The sequence below is a fragment of the Heteronotia binoei genome, chromosome 11, assembly GCF_032191835.1.
Source record: "Heteronotia binoei isolate CCM8104 ecotype False Entrance Well chromosome 11, APGP_CSIRO_Hbin_v1, whole genome shotgun sequence".
NCBI classification, from domain to species: domain Eukaryota; kingdom Metazoa; phylum Chordata; class Lepidosauria; order Squamata; family Gekkonidae; genus Heteronotia; species Heteronotia binoei.
In genome coordinates this window covers 76,433,115-76,442,341 of record NC_083233.1, presented here as the reverse complement: position 1 = coordinate 76,442,341, position 9,227 = coordinate 76,433,115, and positions in this window count along the sequence as shown.

Here is a 9,227-nt window from a genome sequence, read left to right as displayed (position 1 = left end):
AAACATACCAACACATCAACACCCACAAAAGGACATATACATAAACCATTTAAATACATCTAAAAACACATAACCATTCATAACCCTGCATTTAGCTTAACCACGGCACTTGGATAGAAGCTGCCCTTGAATCTATTTGTCTTTGCCTTCAACACTCTATATCGCCTACCTGACGGTAAAATCTCAAATAGCAAGTGGCCCGGATGTGAAGGGTCCCTTAAGATCATTTGTATCTTCCTTCTACATCCCATATCATACAGATCCACCAATGAGGGGAGAGAACATCCACAAATCTTCTGTGCTCTCACCATCACTCTTTGGAGCACCCTTCTCTCTGCTTCCGTGCAGCTCCCAAACCACACGCAGAGGCAATAAGATAAAATGCTCTCAATGGAACTACGATAAAAGGCAACCAGCAGACTCCCTGACAGTTGTTGTGATCTTAAGAGTCTTAAATAGTATAGTCGTTGCTGGGCCTTTTCCTCTAGAGCTAAAGTATTTGCTCCCCATGTTAGATCCTGTTTCATAGTAATTCCCAAAGAACACTTGGAAATCCAGAGTCTTTAACTTAACAGTGATCACAGTGCTTACAAAGTAAGTTCCATAAATTAACCTGGAGTCGCCAACGTGGTGCTCACAACCATCTTGTTTTTTCGAAAGTGAGTGGGCCAAGTGGGGCTCTTGCCTAGCAGGGCCTTCTGATTGGCCACCGAAGATCCAATCAGCTGTGCTGATGAAAACTCTGCCGCCCAGTGCAGCCATTTTGTGATTGTGCCCACCACCTTGTGTCAGAATTCTAAAGGTGCCCGCAGGCTCAACAAGGTTAGGGACTCCTTAGTTAGCCCTTAGACATTTTAAACACTTTTCTAGCCTTACACTCAGGCTAGCTAATGGGGGGATCCTCTTAATTAGTGAAGGATCCTTCAGTATTGGAATGACTGAAAATGCCACCTAAGCCAGGGGAAGTATAGGCAGACAGAAGCGGGTGAGTTAGATAGAGTTTGAAGCACGTCTCCTTTTAGGATACTTTTGCCAACCTCCAGGTGGGAGCTGGAATAGGGGAGAGACGGTGGCTCAGTGGTTAGAGCATCTGCTTGGTAAGCAGAAGGTCCCAGGTTCAATCCCCAGCATCTCCAACTAAAATGGTCCAGGCAAATAGGTGTGAAAAACCTCAGCTTGAGACCCTGGAGAGCCGCTGCCAGTCTGAGTAGACAATACTGACTTTGATGGACCGAGGGTCTGATTCAGTATAAGGCAGCTTCATATGTCCATATGTCCTGGGATTACAACTGATCACCTGGAGAAAATGGCCACTTTGGAAAGCAGGCTCTGTGACATTATACCCCATTGAAGTCCCTCTCTCAAACCCCACCTCCCTCAGGCTCCACCCCCAAAATCTCCAAAATTTCCCAACCTGCAGCTAGTAAGCCTAGGAGGCAACAGCTCTCACAGGTAATTTTTCTTAATCCAGTAGTTGTTCTGTCAATCTAAGAAGTTTTATTTCTGGGGAAATTCTTCCGTGAGGCAAATCAGGGCACCCTCTAGCCCCACTGTGGATACAGCTTTGGGATGCGCACGCCTACCGATGAATGGCCGCCCAGTTTTGGAGTCATCTTTCCCACAAGTGCCTGAGGGATGCTTAATAGGACATAATAGCTTCAAAGTTACCTCGGGTTCTCCCTTTTTTTGGTGGGGCAAAGGCTTTTGAGAAGGCGCCCTTTGCTTTCCCTGGAACGCTAAAAGCGTGAATGTCTTGACTTGCCTCAGGTACTGAATTCACTTTGCAGAACTTCGAAATCCTGCTTGCGGGGAGCTCTTGGGTGACAGCAGAAGGAAAGCCGACGGCTGCTTTGGAACCGGACTTAGCTCCTGTGCTGTTCCTACCGCTCTTACTCGAAGCGAGAGAAGAAAATTTGATGCTGGAGTAAATTCTTTGGGAGCCTCTTTCCGTGGGCAGGGATGACCCTCTTCTGGCAGAAACTGTGGGGGCAAGCCGTTTCTTCATCAGGAGGCTAAATTGCCTTTTCTCTTCGTTGAGTTGCCTCAACCGGGTCAACTTCTGATGTTCTAGTTTCTTTATTGTCTGGGGAAGAGAGAATAGCATCCTTTTTAAAAGTTTCAGGCTTCGAAGTGGCAGAAATTCTGTGTCATAATTATATCAATTTAAAAACAAACACTAGATGCTTATTTGAACAAGGGTGCCAGCCCCCAGGTAGCCCAAAAAACAAATACTGTGATATACTGGCTAATAATGTTTAGAGCCCCGTGGCACAGAGTGTTAAAGCTGCAGTACTGCAGTCCTAAGCTCTGCTCACGACCTGAGTTCGATCCCCGGCGGAAGCTGGGTTTTCAGGTAGCCGGCTCCCGGTTGACTCAGCCTTCCATCCTTCCGAGGTCGGTAAAATGAGTACCCGGCTTGCTGGGAGGAAAGTGTAGTTGACTGGGGAAGGCAATGGCAAACCATCCTGTAAAAAGTATGCTGTGAAAACGTTGTGAAAACAATGTCACCCCAGAGTCGGAAACGACTGGTGCTCGCACAGGGGACCTTTCCTTTTCCTTTCTAATGTTTAGAAAAAACTTTTTAAAAGTCATATAATCTTTTGTACACATGGTAAAGAAGTACAATATTACAGGAAAGGTCTGTCCAATGAGCACCTGGATATAGGCTCATTTTGTCAAAAAACTTTCTCAGGATTATTCCTAATTCAGGTTTATCAGACTCATGTTACAATTCAGTATTAATGCCCCCCGCAACGTCCTTTATTTTCTTCAAAATCTCTCATTCTGGAATAAACCATCACACAAAGGAAGTGGATAATTCTTAAGTTTTTTAATGAATGCTTTTAAAAAATATTGTTAATTGTTGTTAAGAACGTACCTCTCAGTACCACTTAAGTGCTTGTATTTATATTAGGAGCAAGCTAGTCCTGAATTTCTTCTCTAACCAGATGCAAAAGCCTTCTGGATTTTGCTGGCAAAGTGCCCTCTACAATATTTTTATTAGGAGCAAGCCATTCCTGATTGACGGCAAAATGCTCTCAATGTCATTTAAGTGTATAGTTTAGGAACAAGCCAGTCCTGTACCTCTTCTCTAACCAGCTGCAGAAGGCTTCTGAATTATGCTGGCAAATGCTGTCTTCAAGAAACTTGGAAACTGATATCCTGCACACAGCTGCATGGAATTACCTAGAATAGGTTTCTTTAAGTAGAGTCAGTTTCCAAGTTTTTTGTAGAGAACACCTGGCTTAGAATGGTAATGTGAAAGGGGCCATTGTGTCTTCTCCTTTGTAGTACAGACCATAGTTCTTTTTGCAGCTCTAACCAAGTTGTGTGTGTTTTATACTAAATGTCCGCTATCTCCTTCATAAGAGCATAGAAGAGCCCTGCAAGATTAGATCCATGGTCCATCTAGTCCAGCATCCTGTCTCACACAGGGGCCAACTAGTTCCTCTGGAGGGCCAACAACAGGGTAGAGAGGCTGAGGCTTCCCCTGAGAAGAACATCAGAAGAGCCCTTCTGAGTCAGACCAGTGAGGGTCCATCAAGTCCAGCCTCCTGTCTCACAAAATGGCCAGTTGGTTCCTCTGGAGGGCCAACAACAGGGCAGGGAGGCCAAGGCCTTTCTCTGAGAAGACCATCGGAAGAGCTCTGCTGGATCAGACCAGTGAGGGTCCCTCTAGTCCACCATCTTGTCTCACCAGTTCCTCTGGAGGGCCAACAACAGGGCAGGGAGGCCAAGGCCTTTCTCTGAGAAGACCATCGGAAGAGCTCTGCTGGATCAGACCAGTGAGGGTCCCCCTAGTCCACCATCTTGTCTCACCAGTTTCCTCTGGAGGGCCAACAACAGGGCAGGGAGGCCAAGGCCTTCCCCTGATGTTGCCTCTTGTTACTGGGATTCAGACTGTGACCCTGTGATTTCAGTCGGCACTGGGATTCAGAGGCTGACTGCCTCTGAATACAGAGGGTCCCCTCAGTCACCATAGCTAGTAGCCACTGACAGACTTCCCCTCAGGCCACAGGGGGGCCTGGGGAGGGCACTGCCCCCTGACTTCTAGGGGGCTCTCCAGGGTGTACCTTTTTTTTTTGTCATGAGTGGCAGCCAGAGCAGGGAGAGCTGAGCAGGGCACAGTGCACTGAAGCAGCAAAACAGCAGGTGGAGAGGAAGAAGGCAGAGGAGGGAGGTGGACAAAGCCATGTGGAATGGGCTGGGGGAGAGCAAGATGGAAGAAGCCCCCTCCCCACCCCCAGTCCCTTCTCGACTCCAGAGTTTTAGGGGTGGCTGCCTTGACTTGGTCACTTTCAAAGCCTCCAGCTTTTGCCCCTACCCTAGAAAGCTTCTGTGAGGCGGCAAACTCAACAGTGGATAAGAAAGGGTGCGCCCCCGGCTTTTTAAAAAGCCCCCTGACTTTTAAAATCCTGGCTACAGCCCTGCTTCCCTTCCATGAAACTGTCTAATCTTTTAAAGCTGTCTTTTTTCCTTTGGGCATCATTGCATCCTCGGGCAGCGAATCCCACATTTTAATCGCTTCAAAGCCAAAAAATCAAACAATCTGCGTGCTGGTTGTTAATTCGGTTGTTACCGTTGATTCCCTGCCTGTAATGTTGAAAAGAAGCCTGAATAAGTTCCGATGCTTCATTGAACATCCCCGATTACATGTTTGGCCAGCTAGCCGTTTCTCTCGCCGTCGGTAACCCTAGACAAACGATTAGGAAGCACTGAGAGCCATATCAGTGATCCCAACAGAATGAATTATTTGCTAGGCTATCTCCTGTTACCATTTATGGCTCTTTGCACCATGCCACGGGCAGGGTCACCTGTGATTGTGCTGCGGGGTAATTCTGCCAGACAACGAGAGCGGTCCTCTTACCGTTGTGAGGTTCTTCTGCTCCTTGAGAAACTTGTTCTGGACCCTTTGCGGCGCCGCCATCAAGTCAGACAGGCAGAGCGAATAGAAAGGGTCGTTCTTGTACAAGAAGGACAAGCGGATCCTCGGATCGGCATCCATGCTCCTTCCTCTGTTCGCCTGCTTGTTTGTTTGTTCCCTCTTTGTGTGTCTGTGAAAGGGACATAAAACTTCACCAGGCTAGCGATGCCAGCACATTCCTGCTCCGGGAACGGGGCGGAAGGACTGACGATTCCCGTCCTTTGGAGCCACTGAATGGGCTCGATGTAATTGCTTGGCAAAACAGAGCTCTCTTGTAGAGGGACGGGATGCGGCTTCACTGGTTTAAACCAGCGGAGTGGATCGCTTTCGGTCGGCGCTACATCAGCTAAACATTGATTTGGCCTTCTCAGAGGGAAGGTCAAGTGAGTGACCTCTAATGTCTCAGAACAAAACACAGATTCCTGGCCCATGAAGGATGCAAGGCACAAATATATATATATATATATTTGATGTTTTCTGCACTTGTGAATTCCTGTTCTTTTTTCTGTTCCACTTGAAGCAAATCAAATAGGATTGAAGCAAATCAAATAGGATTGGCCACTTTTTGTCATTCCTAGGCAACGTCCCGCATATAGATACAACAGTTTCCAAACTCCTGCCTGAAAGAAGAGCACCTGGGAAGGAAAGCATGCATTTCCTGGGTATATCTTTAACTTGTCTCTACAAACTGGTGTACTCTAGTTGGACATTAGTTTGGGTCTGTGACCCTGTGACCATATTCATCACCCATACTGCAGTGCGTGACTGCAGGAGGTAATAATACCGTCTGTCATGGTTGAACAGCCAAGATCACATATCCTTAAGAAACCAAGAATGTTAAAGTGAATTTCCTGGGCTGTTTTTCTCTTATCAGCTTAGCACTGAAGATCTTTAGACGTAGGTCCGGAATTGTTGAAGGCTCTGGCTAACATTGTTTTTGACATTGGAACGATGAGGTTGAGAAACTTTAAGGGCAGTATCAAAAACATGTATGTGTTTTATTTGGGGGTCGAATAATGAAGGTTTGATGAACCTGTGCTCCGTGAGTTTGCCTCGACCCTTTTGAAAAGCTCTACCTGTTGCTATAAAAACATTTACAAGAATCAGTCCCGGTTTTTTTATACCTACCTGTTAAATCACTGTCCTCGTTTCATCTCTTTTTTTTTGGGTCCTCTGTGAATTCCTCGTTTAAAATTTCGCTAGTGTGAAGGGCTGCAACTGCCCTTCTATTTATGTCCTGCACATACTTCTTTTCTTACAGAAATTCAAGGTCTTTCTGAGGTTCCGTTCTGCTATAACAACCCAGTCCTTTTCTTATCGGGTCGAGGCAAACAACCCAGTCCTTTTCTTATCGGGTCGAGGCAAACAACCCAGTCCTTTTCTTATCGGGTCGAGGCAAACAACCCAGTCCTTTTCTTATCGGGGTCGAGGCAAACTCACGAAGCACATGCTCCTTTGTTGGGCAGCCTAGCCACCCTAGCTGCTCACATCACCGCCACCAACAACTATGGCATGTGTGTGGTTTGTGGGGAGGGCAGTGGATGGTGGTGGTTCCAGCTGCCCACTTCTGGTGAATAGGGACACTCCTTTATGTGCATCTCTTAGGTAGGAATTTAAAACCCTCCCCTTTCAATTTCCTTTGCACTTTTCCCAGCAAACCTGGTATCATCCAGGTCTCCACAAGAATGCCCCTATCTTGAACTTAGCTCCATCTTCTTGTCTTTTCTATATATATGGGGGTAGATTCAGAATGACGTAACCCAGACACCCATTCTACATGCTGGGATATTTGGAACTGCTGGTATTGTATCACGCTCACGTTTTTCTAGAACAAAGTTTGAGTCCAGTGGCACCTTTAAGACCAACAAAGTTTAATTCATTATTTAATTATGAACATATGAAGCTGCCTTCTACTGAATCAGACCCTCGGTCCATCAAAGTCAGTCTTGTCTACTCAGACTGGCAGCGGCTCTCCAGGGTCTCAAACTGAGGTTTTTCACACCTATTTGCCCTGGACCCTTTTTAGTTGAGATGCCGGGGATTGAACCTGGGACCTTCTGCTTCCCAAGCAGATGCTCTACCACTGAGCCACCATCCCTCCCCAAAGTATGCTTAACATATATATGAACATATGAAGCTGCCTTCTACTGAATCAGACTCTCGTTCCATCAAAGTCAGTATTGTCTACTCAGACTGGCAGCGGCTCTCCAAGGTTTCAAGCTGAGGTTTTTCACACTTATTTGCCTGGACCCTTTTTAGTTGGAGATGCCGGGGATTGAACCTGGGACCTTTTGCTCACCAAGGAGATGCTCTACCACTGAGCCACCATCCCTCCCCAAAGTATGCTTACATATATATGAACATACGAAGCTGCCTTCTCCTGAATCAGACCTTCGGTCCATCAAAGTCAGTATTGTCTACTCAGATTGGCAGCAGCTCTCCAGGGTCTCAAGCTGAGGTTTTTCATGCCTGTTTACCTGGACCTTTTTAGTTGGAGATGCCGGGGATTGAACCTGGGACCTTCTGCTTACCAAGCAGATGCTCTACCACTGAGCCACCGTCCCTCCCTTCACGTTGGTATTAAAGGTTGCCACTGGACTCAAACTTTGTTCTGTTACTTCAGACCAACATGGCGATCCACCTGAATCTATCTTTGTGCTTTTCTAGTATATATTTAAGTAAACGAACAAATACCTCTGGTTCCAGCAGAGTAAATCAGGGGTGTCAGTCATGCAGCCCAGGGCCAAATCAGGCTCCTGGAGGGTTCCTATCAGGCCCCTGAGCAACTGGCTGTTGTCTCCTTCCTTCCCCCTCTCTCTTGGTTCCTTCTGTATAACAGTTTGCTTTGCAAGGCTTGCTCAATTGCACAAGAGCTACAGAACAAAACCTCTATTTTCTCCATTGGCTGAGGCTCCTCCCTTGGAGTGAAAGGGAGGAGAGGTATAGCTTTCTTTGCCAGGCTCTCTCAGTCGCACAGCAGAGCTACTGAGCCAAGCCCCACTTCCTTCTATTGGCTGAGGCTCCTCTCCCTCCTGGTCCCTTGGGGAAGGAAGGAGAAAGCCAGAGTTTCCTTTGCCTAGTTCCCTCGATCCCATGGGAGAAATACAAAGAAAACACCTTTAAGACCAGCACGTGCTAATGTTTTAAGTATGCTTTATTTTACGTTTTTAAACAAAATCTTTGTATTTGTGTCATTTATAAAGTTTATATCTCTGCTACCTAATCTTAGCAGCCCTGTGGCGCAAAGTGGTAAAGCTGCAGTACTGCAGTCCGAGTTCTCTGCTCATGATTTGGGTTTGATCCCGGCGGAAGCTGGGCTCAGGTAGCCAACTCAAGGCTGACAGCCTTCCATCTTTCCAAGTTCGGTGAAATGAGTACCCAGCTTGCTGGGAGAAAAGTGTAGATGACTGGGGAAGGTAATGGCAAACCACCTGCCATGAAAACATCGCATCGTGTCACCCCAGAGTCAGAAACAACTTGGTGCTTGCACAGGGGACTATCTTTACCTTTTACCTAATTTTAAATACACACACACACACATGGCCTGGCCTGGCCTAACATAGCTTGGCTCCACAAGGTCTTAATTTTTGTCAGTTCCGGCCGTCATAACGAATGAGTTTGACATCCCTGCTTTAAACTATGATCTCTCTCTCTCTCTCTCTCTCTCTCTCTCTCTCTCTCTCTCTCTCTCTCTCTCTCTCTCTCTCTCTCTCTCGGCTACTCTAACTAGGATATTCCTCAACTTCCAACCCCAAAAGAGGCTATTTGCATCAGTTTAAAAAAAAAAAAAAACAGCCCAGAAGAAGATGGGCACCAAAAAGAGTGAATGTCCTCTACTAAAAGGACATCAGTGATGTAACCCTAAACTAGCTCCTTCTGCAGGTGTAAACTCTGCTTAAACGCTGGGAGTTAGCAATCCACTTCAGATGGCATTGAGGGAGCCTGGGGAGCCTTCAGAGCTTCTGTGCTGCGATTGGCTAGAAATGACGCATCTCCCGATAAACGCAGCAGCCGGCCAACCCAAAGGAGCTTTTAATTTCATGCTGGCCAATCGGATTCATTTACTCCACTTGGTGCCGCCCTGCGGAGAGGCATTCTGGGAGTTGTAGGAGAACGCGAAAACGGCGCCTGCTCCACTGGAACAGCTGGGGGGGGGGCGATGCTAATTTTGTCATCTCGTGTAACTTTATTTCCAACAAACACACCACCACCCAGCCTTAAATGTGATTAGAATAGGGGAAAAGCACATCGGGCTTGTTTTTTAAGCTTTTTTCTTTTGCTCTTGGAGTCGATAACCTTGTTT